The sequence below is a fragment of the Rhyacophila brunnea genome, unplaced genomic scaffold (assembly GCF_057557595.1).
Source record: "Rhyacophila brunnea isolate RB1 unplaced genomic scaffold, BYU_Rbru_1.0 scaffold_12, whole genome shotgun sequence".
In the NCBI taxonomy this organism is placed as follows: Eukaryota; Metazoa; Arthropoda; class Insecta; order Trichoptera; family Rhyacophilidae; genus Rhyacophila; species Rhyacophila brunnea.
Genome location: NW_028232774.1, coordinates 16,563,541 through 16,584,621, shown reverse-complemented (window position 1 = coordinate 16,584,621; position 21,081 = coordinate 16,563,541). Strand labels below are relative to the sequence as shown.

At 31.8% G+C, this 21,081-nt stretch overlaps 1 protein-coding gene across 1 annotated transcript in view; it reads left to right on the top strand.

Moving 5' to 3' along the window:
• Gycbeta100B (guanylate cyclase soluble subunit beta-1-like) overlaps positions 1–21,081 on the top strand; it is a 175,885-nt gene that overhangs the window by 137,152 nt on the left and 17,652 nt on the right. The gene's annotated exons all lie outside the window — the stretch shown is intronic.

Below are 21,081 nucleotides of genomic sequence, written 5' to 3'. Positions count from 1 at the left end.
TTAAAAAAAATCCCAATCATCACCAGTCGTTGACTCTCGTCATTATCGAATAACTTCTTTGATCACGTATATTACGCATTAAAAAGTAATTAAAAATATGCATATTTTTAGTCCTAAATGATTTTCAAATAGAGTTGCCACTCCATTACTTTGCACTCCGGCTCTAGGATGACAATAATGTAATATATTTTTACATATATTATCTATTTATTTATTTATTAATACATATATTAATATAAGTGAATATCATTTGATCTAATTTTATGCGAGGTAATCAGGCAAAGAAGCGTATAAGTGTAGTAAAAAGTGCAAAGTTATGAAGCGTATGCTTTACTTCACACATAGAGTAAGCATTGGAACAATAATTAAAGTTGTATATCTAGAGGTTTTTTGTATAAAAGTATAATTTTACCATACCTGTAATTAATAGATGATTGGTACAATATCCGCTTATAAAATCGTGTGTCTCGGGTTTTAATCCCTCATCTGGTAAGATCTGAAAAACGTGTTGTTTTTTAATGCATATTTGACCAAGAGTTGTAGGTTAAGTAAGTGAATGACATCCATTTCATCTAAAAGAAATCAAAGAAATCTGAAACCTCTTGGTTTATAGAGCCAATGAAATAAAATATTTTATGAAGTTTTATTTTCAGTTGGTCTTTTATTTAAGTAATTAAATTTATTGAATAAAACATAGTTATATTTCATATTACTTATTCTGTACAGTTTGTTACTAAATTAATTTATTTTACAATGAAACCTTCTAATATTAATCATTATATCATAATTATAGGAAAAAGCTTAAATAAATAAAATGAAAGCTAATGTTTTAAAGTAACAAAATTGAAATGTTTGCTGAGCTGATTATTTTCCAACATGTCAAAATGACAAATGAATAAATAATTATTATTTCAGCTAAACTTCAGTTTCCAGTCTAGTAATTGCTTTAGTTTTAATGATCAACAGTTTATATTATAACATCATATATTACTGTAGGCAGTTGTATGTGTACATCTAAATAGAAAAGCCTGCGGTAGTTTACTAGTCAAAACTCACTTTTAGAGTTTCCCTACGTATATCATATTAATACTTCAAACACGTATGGAACATAATAACAGTTATATAGTTAAAGGAAAATCTAAGTTTACTTTCACAAATATTCCATGCAAATACTTCAAACTGCGTTAACTAATGTTGCTTGTGTTGTTCCTTACGGTACTTTGAATTAAACTACTTTTACAACAACAAACTTTGTCTTACAAAGTTTTTTAGACTTATTCGTGTATAAATAATTATTACCACAGGAAAAATATGGATACTATATATTATATTATGTATATTTAGCATGGTTATTGGTATGTGCATTCTAGCGTATTATTTATTCTATACAGTATACACAAGGCTACTATCGGCCGCTGTTGAGGGTTGTCTATCATATTTATATATTGAGGTATTATAAATAATGTTTTAACAGCACCTCTTCTTTCTTACCTCAACTTTTAGAGCGAGATAGACAGTTTTGACAATTTAGATGGCTAACTTACTGTAAAAATTATAATACATAAATATAATAAACTACCCATGATAGTCGCTGATAGCGGCCGATAGCAGGATTGTGTATATAATAGATGCGCAGGTGTTCTTATTTAATACACAAGTGGTGAGTTTTAGACCATGGAGCAAATCGTAGAGTCACGTATGTAACATATTATATGCCTTACTACACATACACCAGCTCAAACCGGAAGATATCGCGTAGATTGATGTCTTACCGGTTTCAATGTAATCTGTTATATGACTAGTTCTATGATTTTGCTTTCTAACGACTTACTTTATATTATATTTTACTTATTTATTGTTTTATTACCTATTTATTGTATTGCCTTATGATTATATAATATATATCCATATCCTTAAGGGTGGACGTGCTCAGCGTGGGTAAAAATGGATCTTTTATTCTATTTTCAAAGCATGATCCTGGATATTCTTTAAACGTTGTAGATAATCTATTGATATAATTTTGAAGCCTTATTATCCTTTATATTTATTTTAAACATTTGATGACTGCATGTACTGTTTAAAAAAAATCTATTAGGTACATGTTCAAACACGCGCGTTAACATGATCTTCAGTTTTAGTTTGTCGATTTATGGCTACGGCCGTATGTTGTAGCTTAACTACTGGGGAATGCCAAAAGAAATGGCATATTTCAAGAAAACACTATCTTATTATTAGGTCAATAATTATTCTAAAGCAAGCATTATTCGTAGGATGTTTATCACACTTGAATGTTCAAATACGTAGCTTATAATTTAGTATCTTTAGAATTATCTTCAAATGTGTAAACCTTGCCTATTTTTTTGAATAATAAAATGCCTAATTCTTGTCAAATTTGGGATCACAGAGATTATCAATATAATTTTTATCGTAAATATTTCACTATAATAATGTCAACATAAATTATACTAATGGTTTTATAAATGCGTTTAGCTCCATTTTGACCAACGCTGAGCATGTCCCCCCCTTAAGGTTTACTTATGTCCATGCAAACTATGGTGAAAATGGGAAATCAGATTTTTGTTTGTGAATGTACTTTTTTTGGATTAATAATAGTTTTTAGATAGGTATATAATATAAAATCTATCCTACCTTATAAAAATACCAATATAATTAATGACTAAATTTCCTATCGGAAACTTAAAATATAATAACCAGATCGAAAACACTTAGGTATAATATAAAACAGTAAATTAGCCGATTCACAAGTACATGACCCCTAACAAGTACCTTAGTTTCACATTCCTTGCATCTGGAAAAAAAGTTCTCGACGTTGGAAAACCTCGACCAAAGTTAACAAAACCCGGAATAATGATAATCTTTGTCAAAGCCATAAGAGAAGATTCTAAAAATCTATCCCCGCCTTGCGACCTCAAAAAGATGCACCATCAATGTAATATATTATGATTTTTTTAAAATGAAAGGAAGTTGCAAACACAGCCTGAACTGAAGGGGGTGGCGATTCAAAAATTGCCACGGGAGGAGCGGTGGTTCCTGCCAAATAGATATAGTAAATGAGGAATACAGCGGAAAACACATTTTGAAAATACCCGATATACTAGATTATTTATTAGGTTAACCGAACCTTTTTTTTTTTTTTTTCGGCGGGGGGAAATCTTCTTAAGACACCACCAGCAGTCAGCGGCGACTGACTGGTGGTAGTGTGGGATTCTTACCCACTAAAACCCCCCTCCTCTTCTCAGCTGCCCTCCCGGAATCCGCTTTTATGCATTACTTCAGGAAGACAGCTATGTCCTTGCCTTTTGTTAGGCCACTTCTACCTGTTCTCCTCGCCGAGATCTTTCATCTTCTTCTTTGGTCTTGAGGACGCACGATGCAAATTCTGCCCATGCTGACCATGCAGCTGTGCTTTCCAGCATTGAAGGAACCATGTTCGTCAGCGACAATGCTTCCTCGCTGACAATCCCCTTCAGGGTGTCTCTGGCTTCCTTCCAAGCTGGGCAGTCAAACAGCGTGTGTGCAGGGTTATTGTCATGGCCTCCACAGTGATGGCATTCGCGGGTCGCTTCTTTTCCTATCCTGTGGAGGTAGTTGGAGAAACATCCATGACCTGTGAGCATTTGGGTCAGGTGGTAATTCAGCTCGCCGTGTTTCCTTTCGCACCACGCGTTTTGGTTCCCAACGAGCTGATGTGTCCACCTGCCCTTTGTGGAGTCATCCCACCTTTCTTTACATTTTTGCATGGTCAGCTCCTTAGCATTGTACGTTGTACACTGCTCGCCTTTTTTTGGCAAGCAGGTCTATGGGCGGGGTGGCAGTCAACACGAGGATGGCGTCCTCCGACACCGTGCGGTATGCCGAAGCGACTCTGAGTGCACTCCTTCTTTGCACCCTTGCCAGAGTGAGCCTCGTCCTCTCTATTTTCGTGGCATTGGCCCATATTGGGGCGCCGTATAGGAGAATGGAGTGGACCACTTCGGAGTAGAGTTTCCGTCTTTTTTGTTTTGGTCCACCGATGTTGGGCATCAGCCTGGCAAGGTCTTCTGCAATTCTCGTTGCTTTGGATGCCGCCTTTTCTGCGTGCTCTGCGAATCGCAGCTTGTCGTTGAAGGTTAACCGAACCTAACCCAACCCAACCTAACTTAACCTAAACTAACCAAACTAACAAATAATCCAGTATATCGGGTATTTTCAAAATGTGTTTTCCGCTGTATTCCTCATAACCGAACTGTACCAAATAACCTAATAAACTTGACTAATGATACGTATAAAGTGCTGGGCAGTTAAAAATATAACCGCGTCTGCCTACACAATGTGCAACCTTACTAATAATTTCTCAAATGTAATTAATTAAGTATTAATTATTAGCCCTTCACAAACCCCTACCTCTCATGTTATTGTGTTAGTCTCTGAAGTTCTAAAGAAGTGTAATACTCCTGACTTCTGAATATTATCTAAACATTGCACCCAGCTAGGAGATATATAAGAAAAATTACAGAGTCTTACGTTTAAGCAATGTGAATATTTACGTACCTACATATTTTTTTTGTACAAAATTTACAATGAAGATGTTGAAGCCGCATAGACAATACAAACTTAGAAAGAGCGTTGGTCTTAGGTACAGGTATTTTAGAGTATTTTAATTCAGCGTTTACTCAGTATTCTTACAATTCAAGGTAAGGATTACTTGTAAAAGATTTTGATAACCATCATACCGTAATATTTTTTTTTTTTCAAATTTATTGTATTTTAATAAATTACAAGAATATTTATGAAAGAGAAACAAAGTGAAATACAAATAGAATTCACTGAATAAACCTCGCCAAAAACAGGTCGAATATCTCAAAGTGAAAGAATTACTTTCATACATCCCACTTTCTTAAGCATTTTCTTCTAAGGAAAAGCTAACGTTTCTTTTTTAATAATTTTCTCACAGGTTATTACTTTTCATGAAATCCTCCTTATCAGTTTTTACGTCTTATTATGATGATTACTTTGAAATGTCTTGCTTACTTTACGTTTTCTGAAAAACAATTTAAAAAATAACACATTTTCTTTACGAAGGAGAAAATAATTTGTTGAGAGACACGAACAAAATAAAAATGTTTCAGCATTCTATTAAACTCTACTTTTAATGCTGACGCCAAAAATGAAAACAAGTATTTTAATTTTAGCCAATTCGATTTTAATTCATTTTAACACTCGACAGCATGATCATTAAATTCAGATATTAAAACATTAATCTTTAGTGCTGTTTAATTAAAACTACATATATACAATTAGTAATGTTCTATGGATTGAATATTATCTTTACGATTTATGGTCTAATACAATTTATATTAATTAACAGATCACATTTTTAATGAAACTAGAAACAATAATTAATTCAGAATTGATAATAATTTATATTCACGCAACGAGCAAAGAAAATTTCTCATTTTATGACTTATTTTTACATTGTACAATATACTTAATATCATTGATTTATTTTTAGCACGTAGGTACATTATTTTTGGCTTAACTTTCAATCGTAAATGTATCGATCAATTCAATATTTAAAGATATATCTAAGTATAGAAACTTTATAGTTTCAAAGTCCTTAAATAAAATTAACTATTTTTTTATATATACTGATGCATCACTTACAATTATTATATTATCATTATATATGGACATCACATGATACATCCTATCGCTCGTCAGTCAACTTGCATTATTCCAGGTCATGTGAGCATCCCGTAGCTCCGCCACATATATTCTGCAGATGTTATATAGCAATGAGTATGAAAAATAAATAAATTAGAGAACATGAAACAGACAAAAACCACCTAATTACTAGTTAAAATCAATATAATACAACAATTTAAATATTAAGAGTAATTTAAATGTTTATGAGTAAAAAGTTTACGAATAAAAATAATTAACTTATTCAAAAGTAATTAATTTTTTAATAATAAAACAAACTTAATCGTACTATCAAATATGTATGTTAACCACATACACAGTTACAGCATTATGACACATTTACATCGGTCCTGCCATGGGGTTTCAATATGAGGTTATCATGGGGTTAAAGTATACATGTTAAAATTCTATACCACATAAATATAACTCTACCAATCTTGTTGTGTAAACTCTTTTCCTCGATAAACTCGTAAATTCTTAAGGACTCTTCATTGGTAATAGCAATCAAGAGGACAATAGCTGTGTGTAACCATCTTGATATTCATATCGATAATCTATTTCACTTACTTGATGATTAATGACAGAGTTAATGGCTACTATATGTACAAAAAATATAATTTGGAATAACCCAAGAAACATATGTATTTGAACTAATCTTAGAAAAAAAATATCATATGGGACATGAACCTACGTCCACAGCAATCCGAGCTGTGAAATTCTTATTATTACTATTAAATTAATGTGATATTTCAGACGCCAGTAATTACGGTGTCTACCTTATATTATTTAAATATTCTTACATACGAGATCCAAATATATTTTTTTCTTTGACTATAAATTCAACCACATTGTGTAATCACCGTCAATTATTGCAGCACAAATAGTTTAAATGACTTTCTCTAATTAGAGTTTTAAGTCCGACAACACAAAGTTATTCCTCTTAAAAAAATAAAAACAAAATATTTTGTATTTTTAAACATGGCTCATTTGGAAGGTCTTTTTATTTTTCAAGCTTGTATTTGGATTTTTTTTGTCCATTTACGTTCTCGTCACGTACCTAATGCCTTTATTTTGTCGGAAAAGACCGTCTTTTCGCTACGTCACTGATGTGATCACGTGACCATGGTCAATTTAAAAATAAATTACACATACACAGTTTGGGCGTCGCGTTTAATAAGGTGTGTGCACCGCTGCGGAATAAAAATGTAAAGGATATAATTTTAGACTTTTTCGGTTATTATCAATATGAGAATAACAACACTAGGTACTAGACAATTAAACTTCTATATTGTAAATCATGGAACACTCTCAATTAACTTAAATCCATGATGGTAGCATGTACTTAATACAATATTATGAAATGAATATTTTAAAATCCTATAAGCTTAAAAATAGTATTTTCTTTGATGACCTGGTGTGATAAAGATGAACCTATATTTTGAATTATAGATTTACTGGGATTTAATTGTTGTTTTAAGTCAATAAACTCTACTAGTACTGGGTCATTGATAGTAATATTGTAATTATGTAATCACTAACAGATTTTGAATTCTTTTTTATGATATATTATACATCCACCACAATTCGATAGTTAATATAGATATTATTTAAACAATATAATATTATCTAATATATTATAATGGAAATATATGTGTATATGTACCTTATATGTATTATAGTGTGTAGTTAAAAATATAGGATTACCATGATAATTCAGTTATGCATTAATATTAATATTATTTTCATATGAGTCAGAATATATAAATATTTGTAGAAAATTAAATCAAAATATATTTCTTAAATAAAAACTGCTTGCCAGCTGGGAGAGCTCGAAAAATTCGACATTTTTTTTAACTTTTGTATAAAAGCATGAAATTTGTCATGATGAATAGAATTTTCCAAAAAATCATTATTATAGGAGTCCCCATAGTTCAAAATGGCGGATAATGTTTCGATTTCTTATAATTAGCGTCTGATTTGATTGATTTTCAGTTTGCATATATATTATGTTATGACGTATGGTATTGAATATAAATTTGTAATTAAGCTTTACCAAAATATAATAATTATTAAATTATAATTTGATTTGATTGATTTTTCGGTTATAGTGCTGAATACTAAAGTTAATTTGAATATTTTGGAATTGTGAGCCCAAGATGGCATCCACAATTCACATGTTTTTAGATTAGATTGATTATTTTTTAAACATATATAATAAGTGCATACAAATGTCTTACATCGTTTGAAACTTTGATTTTTTGAAAACGTTAATAACCAAACTAGTAATTTCATTTTTTTATCAGCATATATATATAGATTCTGAACTAAGATTTCTATAATAAAAGCTTTTATATATAATATATATACCTATTCCTATATATTTTTTCCCAAGTTATTTTCTACCGTACTGTGTAAATAAAAAGGGACAACAATATTATACATATTTTAGTCAAATACACCCGACGCAAGTTCAAATTTTAGTACCTACATACATGTTTCTTTTGATTTGAATTTTAGAGCTTTTGGTTTACATTTCAGTACATATTATGATACATAAATGCAGGTTGTCAGACCATAACTTTACTATGCATACTATCTGAACAGACAAAGTTGAGCGATTCCTAGTAATTTATATTTAACTGTTTTCAACATGTATAATAATATAAATTGGAAACAATTATTTGTATTCCTTAACTTAATAATATGTACATACTTTAACATTTAGTTAGCGTCTTGATAATAAGTCTTTATTTAATATGTACATTAAAAAAATATATTTCTAATAATTTTATTTATTTGCATAGACGACAGCATATAAATATTAAAAAAAAACTACAATCACAGTCACAGTCACATACATGAATATAATATCGTAAATAAAAGGTAACCACTAGATAGTTACTCGTGTTAGCACATTTTCATCAGCTTAATCAGCTGGATGATCAGGAAGTTACAACCGATGAAACACAGGACGCAGGTCCCAAGAGCATGCACAAAGGCTTGGATTTCTCTGCACTCAAATTGATATAAAATTCTATCGTCATTTGGAAAGAGAAAAAGAGCACATTGATAATAGTTATAAAAACATAACCATATAGAAACTTTTATAATATATTAAAGTTATACTTCTTTAGGCGCGTTTGGGAAATCAGATCAGAGTGTATTTTTGGTATGTGACATGTAACACATAAAGCTCTGTCGAGAGAAAAAGCAAATGATGCTCAAGAGAATACTCTAAGACATGGAATATCAAAGAAGAAACAATGATCCCAAAAAAATTTACAAGACTCTTCGAAATCTAATGAAATCCTATCAACCCAGATTAAACTCCTGTAAGGATAGTGAAGGACAAATGCTGATCAAAAAAGAGGACATTATGGAAAGATGGAAAGGCTATTTTACAACACTTTCAAATAGTAATGATCATAAGGAAACGGAAGAAGTTTTGTACCACACTGCTGAGGAATTCATTGATGAACCTACTCTGCCTGAAGTAGGAAGAGCATTAAGAATGCTGAAAAACAATAAAGCACCTGGAACCGACAGGATAACAGCCGAGCTGATAAAAAGTGGTGGCCCAACACTGAAAGCAAATATCCACAAGATAATTTTCAATATTTGGGGAAAAGAAATTTTACCTGAGGAATGGAAGATGGCTATAATCGTGCCTATTCTGAAAAAGGGAGACAAAACAATGTGCGATAACTACAGAGGGATCACAATTCTAAACGCAGCATATAAAGTTTTCTCATCAGTACTGTACAGCAGGTTAACGATCTATGGTGAGGAAATCCTGGGAGAATACCAATGCGGCTTCCGACCAAATAGATCCACCATAGATCACATCCATCTTATGAGGCAAACTATGGAAAAAGCGCACGAATACAACCTGACACTCCACCAACTGTTTATTGATTTTAAACAAGCTTTCAACAGCTGCAAAGCCTAAAAATACTGGGAATTCCCTTAAAATTAGTAAGGCTGATAAAGATCACACTGACGGATACTCAAGCAGTTGTCAGTGTGCAAAATGAGCAAACTGAGAGCTTCAAAATCAAATCAGGTGTGAGACAAGGGAATGCGCTATCCACTATGGTATTTAACCTTGTGGTGGAATCCATAGCTCGTGAAACTAACATAAGAGGATGGGTAGATAACAATACAACGCAGATGTGCGCTTATGCTGACGACATAGTAATTACATGCAGATCCAAATAGAGGATGATCGACCATGGTGGCACTATAAAAATAAAAGCAGAAAACGCTGGGCTGCATATAAACTAGTCAAAAACTAGGTATATGGTCAGCATACGCGATCAGGTACCGCTGCAGAATATAGACATAGAACAGCATACATATGAAGGGGTGGACAAGTTCACGTATCTCGGATCCAGCCTAAATACCCAAAATAAGACAGCAGAGGAGATAAAAATCCGCCTTATCTCCGGGAATAAATTCTGGCATGCAAGCGACTGGTGGGATCAAAAATTCTAGGCCGAAGAAGTAAACTTCTAATTTATTAAACAATTATAAGGCCAGTGGTCACTTATGGCTGTGAGACTTGGTGCTTAACTCAAAACGAGGAAAACAAATTAGCTGTCTTTGAGCGCAAAACACTCCACAAAATCTTTGGACCAAGTTGTAAAATGGAAACTACAGAATAAAAATGAACCACAAGTTGGAAGAGCTGATTGAATAGCAAACAATCATAAGGTACTGTAAGTCCCAAAGACTACGATGGGCGGGACATGTGGAGAGAATGCTTGAAGTTAGAGCGCCAAAGATCATGACGAAGTAGCTACCCCAACGGAAGAGACCCAGAGGCCGTCCAAGAAGGAGATGGGCTGACGCCGTAGAAGTGGACTGGCTTCATATAGGAAGACCCGATAACTGGAAAAGTGTGGCGAGAGACCGGAGTGAGTGGAGAGCGGTTGTGGAGGAGGCCAAATCCTACCCCAGGATGTAGCGCTGTAGAAGATAATATTATAGTTTAGAATTTTTCCATTGCGAAGTCTATTATAGCCAATTTATTATTGTCGGCCATTTGCAATTCCTTACCTAAACAAACTATTAACATCATAGTAGTAGTTGTTACTTTAAAAATAAAAAAACGATACATAATTATATAATTTAGTATATAAGTTAAAGTGTATAGAAATAAACCATCGGTGTTCCAATAAGCGGTCCTTTTTCTTGAGTGTGTAATTTAACAAGATAATTAAGAACTAGTCGAAGAATCTAGGTTATCACAAGTTTTGTTTGTTCAAAGAAGTATAACTTCAAACGCGCATACATAAGTACACACACCGATTTTTTTTTCTATCACTAGTTATATAGTATAGCACAAATTATTTGATAACTTATCAAAATGTTTTTATTATAAATTTTAGAATTATCTTATAATTTAAAACGTCTTTTACTACTTGGTGCAATTCGCCATATTTTTAATATTATTAATTATTAATTTCGGCAGATTTAAATATTGTGTATTTGATCAATATAATCCTCTATATAATAATAAAATTATTATTGTATTTAATATCGAATACTCCTTCCAATGATAGAGCGGAATTGAAATTTTATACGAGTTACGTTTAACAAAAACTTAACAAAACTATTTCGACATCACGAGTTAGGTCATAGACTATAGATACATCAGTTAGGTATTAAACAACACAATGCATCAGCGCCAAATGCATCTTTGCGCCGGGTTATATTGATATAACCGAAGTGGTTTCAGTTTGCAATACGCTGTATCATGAAAATATTGGTTTACATAGTGAACATTATGTTAGGGCTGATAAATAAACTAGTCATATGATAATATAAATTGTTAACGCAATTAAATACATATTTAAATGTACATAGTCATAAGCCTATTATCACATTTGTCGGTGTTTTGTAAAAAGGGCGAATTAACCAAAATGCTACTTTACAGGAGGAGGATTTTTAACTTTTGACATTTATTTGTTTTTTACCTGTAGATGATTATAAATATCTAACAAGTTTATAATAAAGCTTAGAAAGAATACTGTCATTATAATAGGTATTATGATATAATATTTTAAAAGGCATAATATGTCACATTTGCTTTTTATTTCGTAATTTTAATTAATTTAATTTTAGTCGATTATCGTTTTTAAGTACTTTCCTGTGGAGATAAAAATTCGTTGTTTTTACACAGCAAAGCTAGTGGGGTACATATTGTATTTTCATTAAAATCTTGATTTCGCCAAAATGTTTGATTCGCCCTTTTTATAAAACACCGACGAATTAGAACTTTTTTCGAAAATATGGATTAAAAATATACGGAAATACCGGACGTATGTGACCGGGACGGACATGTGCAGTGAAGTTTTATTATCAATTAATTATTTCAGTACTATTAAATAAAATTGGTACTATAAAAACTTGGATCTACATAAGTAATTATTTATAAATATCATTTAGTATGATAACAATATAAATAATAATAGTTGGTGGCGCTTTAGCAGTGGACTGTAATTTAAATATGCTGGTAAATTACGGATCTAGGGGGGTTTATACAGGATGCCAGACACTGACCTTTTATATTGAGAGGGCTGGTGCGTGCTTAAGCCGTTTCGGTGTTCACGCACTCACGCTCTGGTAAACGGATGGTTCGAAATGTAACTCTTACGGTTTCACTTAGTTTTGGGATGAATAATGATGAAAAAATCAGGATAGATGATAGACGTGACGTTTGCTCAAGCCGTATCAGATTTAGCGCAACGAAGGTCAAATATATGCGTTTTGAGTCACTTTGTGGTTAACGACGGCTAAGCTACAATAACCCCACCCCGCACACGACCACTTTCTCGATGTCACTCGAGCTAACAGAATGTTATTCAATCACGGTCGACTGATGACCCGTAATTATTGCTCGTCGTCTGGTCTTGTGACAATAATAAGGGATTTGAAAGTAAGTGGGAAGAAAGGAATGAGGGCTAGCATAATAATTGTATCAACCAATAGTGAAAGAATCATTATCTCAATAAATATGTAAGTACATTCTTTTACTCGTGAACAATGATGATATTATTTTTTTGTATTATAGAACACGCATAAGGTTTAAGAATATTCTAAGCTTCAGAGACATCAATTCTTACAGAAATATACTTAATTTAATTCTCTTTAATTGGTATGTTATTGAGGATCTTCATCCAACATTCGCAGATCTTGTTTATATTCAGTATTAAATAAAAAAAATAACAATTTAAGAGTAATTTTATTAGAAATACATAGTTGTGTAAAATCTCAGAAACATACCTGAAAAAAATCTTTGAAAATGGTTTGACCGAATAGAATTCAAATTAACATATTTTACTGCCCGGAAGAATAGTATCTACTCTTATTATTCAAGCTGCTTGCTTTGATTATTGAATTTTAGTAGCGAGTTGCTACTAATATTTTCCTGGTAGAAGTACTTACAGTCGACTTATTGCAAAATAATAGCCGTAAATTCCCCTATTATAAAAATACACCTTATCTAATATTGATTAATATAATTTTTTTATAAATAATAAATAACACAGGTAAATATATTTATTTATTTACTCTTTTTCATTCAGTGACAAATAAATTAATAAATTTTCCAAGTAAGTAGATATTCTTTATGAATGGATGAGTAAGAGAGATTATTCTAGCTGATTTTGTGAGTTTTTTTACGTATATGTAGACAAGTCAGTTATTTTTGTAATCTTGATCACAGTAGTTTTGTAGTCACAGACTTTAATAACTTGGGAAATAAGTAAGTATAAAAAAATCTTCTGGAAGGTATTGTATTATTTTGCTGATGCCAATCATAGATGATCTTCAACAACCACTTATTGCATGGAGCAGTCTAATTTTGAACTGCAACCTGACTGTGTGAAAACCTGTGACAACAACAATTATTATTCATGACACATATTGACTGTGTTTAGGAAAAAGGGTGTAACCCACACAGAACAAATTTTACAGGAGAGGCAAAAAACATTTTTTGAATGATTTTGGTTCAATATTAATAAAAAAAATAGTCACAGACATTGGGTGCATGATGATTGATGATTTGGTGTAATATCTTTTTGATCTACTAATAATTAAAGAAGTTTTTTTACAAAAAATCATTAAAATTGAGGGTAAATGCTTTTTTCCTTAAATTAAAACTTAATTAAAACTCAATTAAAACCTGAATTTAGATTATAAATTGGCATTTGCGGCTTACTTCCTTTTTACAGAACATGTATTTAGTTGTATACATTGTTAATATCTAATAAAAGCACTTTTCGAAAAATCGAGGGTTACGCCCTTTTTCATAAACACAGTCGATATTATATTATTATCTTAAGTTGTCTTTATTTTTGTAAATAGAAAACATCTAAAGCTTATTTACACTCTAGATATGAAGGAAATAACGAGGCTAACGCAGATGCTCCAAAAAATATAAAAAGCAATACACTTATCACAAAACAGATTAATAAATATAATTCTGATAGACTACATTTAGATGCAGTATTTTGAATGTGTGAGTGTCTTAAATAAATCACTTATTATATACGTACAATAGTGTATGTTATACACCAATATTGAATGAGTCTGAGAGTATAAAACGAGAACAGTTGTCAGAACGAATGTGAACGCGTATTCTTGACACATGTTTAAGTTTATCCCTTATTTTTCCATACTCAAGATTGAACAATTTGTTTGATCAAACACCCGTTAAGTATTTCAGTTTCCATTATTTCTGAGTTCCCTGCTCATCATTTTTATAATTTTTGTAGTCCTGACAACAGAAATATTTATCGACCTAATAATATCCTGTAGAAATTATTATAATTATCATTTTGAGATTGGTGAAGACTGCGCACAATTATCTGTTGGTTGCACAAATAATTATATGAGCTGTTATAAATACAATATTAAGTTTTCCTCACCGTCATCTCACCCTCTCAAAGTTTGAGCCGTTTATGGGCAAATACGTAATTAATCACCCTTATCGTAGGCTTTCAGAGACAATTAATGTAGGTCGTACTTTATCTGACTGAACCTTCCCTTCGCCGTGTAATTAGGGATAGTCTGCCAAGTAACACGATATGCCTACTAACTTCTTCCTGTCTGATATATAATATATGACTCTAAGCTAAGAGTCGCTAATAATAATTAACTTTGCCATCATTACATGTTAGCAGCATTGCTGCCAATTTCCAAACGAATAAAAGGCACGATACAATTAGACACTTCTGATTTCTCGATTTTTTTTCATCAATCAAGAATATTTATTTTCTCTTGATTTTGAGGTTGATTTATTGATTCTCGAGATTTTTTTAAACGTTTTTCTCTCAATACCTACAAACATATTTTTTTATCCGGAAATTGTAAAAAAATCCGTTCAGAATCAAAAGTCAAGAGGTTTTACTCAGTTAAAAAGCTTCCAAGAAACTTTCACAGACAAGTAAATTTTTACGCTACAATTTTTTACCGAGGTATTTTTTTTAATTTCTACCCTTTTCGTCTCTATTATTGCCTCGTAACGATTTCCTGAATTGAGAATAATCGATATTCCGAAAAAAATATTTCTCCAGATTCGAGATTAACTCTAACTAAGAATTCTCGATAGGAGATTTTTCGATCACAACCTCTAATAAATTGTACTACCAATAGATTAATACCCATTGTGAGTAGGTATTAAGTTCTTTTTATTATAACATTTATTTCACAATTCAATTTCATTTTTAATGACATTATATCTACATAAAGGCCACGGCCGTTTTCAATATTACTATATAACCATCTCTTCTCCTTTTTACTCTTTCTCTAGAATGCCTGTTGACCATACAAAGTTTTTGGACGTATATTTTACTCATACTTCATAAATTCATGATATCTAGCAACGTATACGCTTTGTAATTACATTTTGTAATTAAAGTGACGTCAAATATTCCATTTTCTCAGATAACCCCGAGAATATTCCCGAATATCCAGAACATCAGTTTCTATCATTAAAATATAGAGTACAGAGTCTATAATATCAGCCTTGTATAATACAACCAGTCTCAATTGAGCTTTTTACTGCCGTATCTTTGTTTTCCTGTATAGTACCAAATTATTTTAATGTAATTGATTTTAATAAACCGTATAACCACTTATTAGCGATGAATAGGACTCATTTAATTTCATCGCTTATTTTATTATCGGCAATAAATTTTGAAATCGATTTTATAAAATGAGTTTATTACATAGTATTCAGTATTCCCCACATAAAAGGATTGTTTTACGACACGTCTTTGTTCACACTAGCACTCGTTCACACGGTGAGTTTTATCGAGCACTTATGTATTTATAAAGTATCATGAATTACCATTAACCACATCTTGGAAGCGTGTAAAAACGAATCTAAGTACACAATTTCGTATAGCTCTTCAGGACAGCGACAATCAAAAGTTAAAGGATTTTTTTTATGTTTTACAGACATCAAAACAAAATCGATGTATTTACATGTGAGCATTTTACTTCGTAGAAATCCATTTTGCAAATGATACTATAAATTTAATTTAATTCTATAAGATATTTTTAAGTTGGTGACTATTTTGATTGTAACACCATTATCAAGAATACAAAAATAAACTACGTACTTGATATTTAGGTCAACGGATTTTTACTTCCTCAAATGTCATTTATAAACTTAAATTCTTTTATATTAACTCATTTAGTGCTGAGAACGCGACTGGCGCGTTTGCATTAGTTGGCCATTAGATATAATTAACATGATATTCAAATGTGGTAATTAATTAGTAATTAATTAGTAATTACCTGGTCAGCAGTAAATGTGTTCACTGTCAATTCATGGTGGAAATGCAATGTATTATTAGTTTAAATTTAAAAAAAAATTATAGCACTAAATCTAGGTTTATTAAATATTAAACTGGACCAGTTTCGTCTGCCTAGACATTGTCAACTAGACACTAATAGTCGACGAAACAAGTCCAGTTCAATATTTAATAAACTTGGATTTAGTACTATATAATTGCTTTTTATTTAAATTAATAATACTAAAGTGCATAATCGCCCAACCTAATTGATAACATGTCCGGGAAAAAGTAGATAATTTATGTACCTACAAGAAATTGACATGAATTCTAGGTGTCATTTATTGGTGGCCATATGCTTAAATTAAAATACGAATATTATCAAATAATAATAAAAATACAAATATTTAATCATTTTGCAGCTCCGCAACCAAAAAGTATGTGGGATAATTACTTTTTCTTTTTTTTCTTCTTTTTTATGGCCATAATTGCTGCTCAGTTAGAGCATATTAATACCACAATCGCCTCCAAAAATCGTTATCGTTCGACAGTCTTGTTGCATAATCCCAAGTCATACCAGCATCTCGCAGCTATGGTGTATATACTTTGTAGATGATATTTAGCAGCCTTCCAGCACGCTGGAATGCAAGCGAGGATGGTGTTTTTAGGCATCCACAGAACGTGACCGATCCAGGTCAAACGTCGCCTATTTACTCTCAACTACTCACAGGGTAAAAGACTGCTTAGTTTATTCTCGTTACTTCTAAAGTTGTACCACCGCACACCGAATATTCGCGCAGACATATTATATTCTCGAAGCTGATTAGAGGTAATTATACCTGCAAACAAATCTTACTACAATGATACCATATACTGATGGTACTTAGGGTAAATAGAATTTAAATCCCTATATGGTTTACAGATATCCCAGTGTCTTCGCAAACCGTGTGATGAGATCTAAACTTCTCTCAAAGAAATCTAAAATATCCACAAAATACTCAAAAAGCCTATATTAAGACGGTACTTTAGTGAAACGGCAAATAATTTTCAACTATAGGTGCGACAAAATTTCAGACTGGCTGGCAATCGGAGAGCGAAAGTCGAGCTGAGAACACGTCAATTTGTTTTGTGATGGTGACGGGAGAATTAATTCTTAAATCGTGTAAAGATGACTAAAAAACGTTACTCATTTACTTGAAAAAGAAAGCATGTCAATGAATATATTATTATTATTAGTAATAGAACAATAAACATAACACTAAATGGACGTATGTTGACTTTTTATGACAAATTATGTTTTGTTCTGCACGCGTCATTTGCACAATCTTCGCGTCGCGTAGTCACGATCGTTTTAGACCGTGTCCCAGCCGAAGTATATCCTTAACATAATATGATTGAAGCTTATCAAAATATATCACAGAAACCTGAATATTTTTGAAAGAAAAATGTTAAAAAGGGTTTTCCGATCCGTATCAGAATAATAATATGATTTACAGTGAAGAAGGTATAAACACGAATATGAATAATTATAATCCCCCCATTATCTCACATCTGAACGTAAAGCGACTCCATTGGGAAGGCCATGTCTCAAGTATGGTAACCTATTGTTCAAGATTTCAGCTAAAAAAATAAAGTTAAGTAACTTAAACGTTGGTTTTACTGTATGGAAAGAAGCACAGCATACATAGATGTCAGTGAAGACCACCGCTAGAGTGTAATGCTGTGCATAAGCGAAAGCTTTCAGAAATGTAGTTTTATTAATAAAGCACCAGATTTTCTCTACGATTTTTAAAATGTATAGGTATTATGGAGGCGGTTCCATGTAAAAATATAATTGACAAAAAAAATCGGTATGTATACTTATGTACGCGCGTTATAAATGATACTTCTTAGGCGTAACAAAACAAAAACAAAACTTGTGATAAACTAGATTCTTTGACTAGCTCTTAATTATCTTGTTAAATTACACACTTAAGAAAAAGACCGCTTATTGGAACGCCGTTGGTTTATTTTAATACACTTTAACTTATATTACTAACTGAGGTTTAATCGTTTGTTTACGTAAGGAATTGCAAATGGCCAGCAATAATAAATTCGCTGCCTAGGCAACGGAACAATTCTAAAGTATAATATTATAATGTATAATCGTCACGATTGCAGTATCATACTGTGGCGTAAAGGTAGTGCGTTCGGCTGATAACCGAACAATCGGTGGTTCGAATTCAATCGAGTGAGTTTTTTTTCGTGTGAAAAAATAAATTATGTGTTACATACATGTCACTCGCCAAAAATACACTCTGATCTGATTTCCCAAGTGCGCCAAAAGAAGTATAACTTCCAAAATTATTCATTTTCTATAAGTAATAATACTATTTCTATATGTAATTAATATAGTATATATAAGTAATAAGTAATAATACTATTTCAATATGTAATTTCATAAAATATATCTATTTATAATATATTAAAAGAAAATAACGTCATCAAATTAATTGTATATGTAAATACGACGAGTTTTCAATTTGAAAAAAAAAAATATAGAAAACCTGACGAGAAACTATGGCGGCTATGTTTTACATTTTTTTTCTAGAAATCACAATTTCCTAAGTTGTACTAGGGCAATAAGTCGCTCCTTATTCTACTCCGGGAATAACTCAAGCCCACCGGATATTCCGGGAAATGGCTCTTAAAGTGTCTACCCAGCGCCATTACACTAAAACGCTGCGCATTTTTCTTCTTTTTCGTCTATTTGTGTTCATCTTACGTGGGGATAAATTAGACAAAAAACCCGGGGTTAAGGTGAGACTGTATTTCATATCGAAGAGTAAAATTTTCCGATTCTCATAAATTTTCCACTAACTTCCTTTTCATATAGTATATTACTGTGTTATTTATACTCGTAACGGTAAGTAATATAATTTTAATTCATTCAATCGTATGATGATCGGGTCTCGGCTATCGGCATCTAAATATAAATACATTAACAAAAACACAGTCAGAGTAACACAAAATAACATTGTCAATAGGTACTACAGAGGAACGCTAAAATCTCAACCAATGCCAGGGCATTTTCAATAGCTTAGCGGATGTTTATAAACTAGGTTAAGCAAAGCAATGCAAATGGTATGTAGTCACATCCCTTGCTATTTTTGAATAAATTAGTTTTAATAAAGTTTAAAGAAAATATATGACCGTTGCCTTTGAAATGTGGTAAAGAAGAAGCACTTAAATATGTATATGGACAAAAATAACTAATATTTGAAGAAATAATATGTCAAACTTCAAGTAGGCTGTGTTCTAAACTACCCAGTATTAAAATAATCAATTCTCAACTACACTCTACCATTGTCATTCTCATAATGTATCAATCGTATTTTATTTAACTGACGACACTGAGGTGATACAAATAAATTAATACTTAGAGAAACAGATACTCAGTTTCCCATTCGTCATAAAAATGATAAGTTTTGGGAAAGCATTGCACTCATTGTCAAACTATTCTCGCTATTGCACGATGGTAAGGGAAAATTTATTATGCATCAGCGTAAAACGCGGAGATTCACACCTCCCATTTCTCTCACTCCTGCGGTAACCCGTGAGTGATTCAATATAAAACAAGTGATACGACGAGATCACGAAAACTAGGAATGGTTAAAGCTTCCCTTTAAAAATCTCAATCAAATCATTGTATTCTACTGCATGCTTTTTACGTTTTCACAAGTCAATTCATATTTCTTATGATGTTTCAATCAATCAGAACGCGACCGGACGCGTCTAAAATTCCTCAATTATCTAATATGTATATGTGGGGTTCATTAACCATATAGACAGGACGGAAAACTATATTAGTAAATTACAGTATACAGAAACATAATATACATGTATAAACATAGAGAACTGGAAATTTCATAACATCCCCCGCAAACTTTGTATAAGATAGTAAAATGTAGAAAAAGATAATTCAGAAGAAATCACGATCCTCAGTCATGAATCTAAGGCCGAGGAAACAATCCATATGAATTGCAGTATTTAATAAATAATTAAGATTTTTCTACCCTTTGTAAAACAAATTTATAATTCACAATCAAGAAATTTAAAAGGCAAAAAATACCACTTTGAAATAATGTTAAAACCAATTAAAATCCCCAATTTCATCCCGGCGAGTCGTAATAAGAACTTCAAATATTTTTTCACTTTGTAAAAATCCCAATCCAGATGAATTGTACGAGAACATTTAAATGTATGCAAATTGTATTTGCAAAATAAAAATGAATCAAGACTCACTACCGCCATCTGTTATTTAAATATTAAAGCTCCGTCGTTCAAGTTTTCCCACCTACGTAATATAGATACAATATTTTATATTATATGGGGATGTACAAATCGATTTAATTCCATGACAAACGTATATTGTTCTCTTTCTCGCACGTGAGATAAAATGTGAGGCAGTAGGCCATCTGTATGGTTTCTTAGAGTAATGTGCTGAGAGAGACAAACATATGACGCTATCGTCAATTTCTAAATGATAGGGTGGTTTTTCATTCCATTTTACACGTATTTAGTATAAATTTTA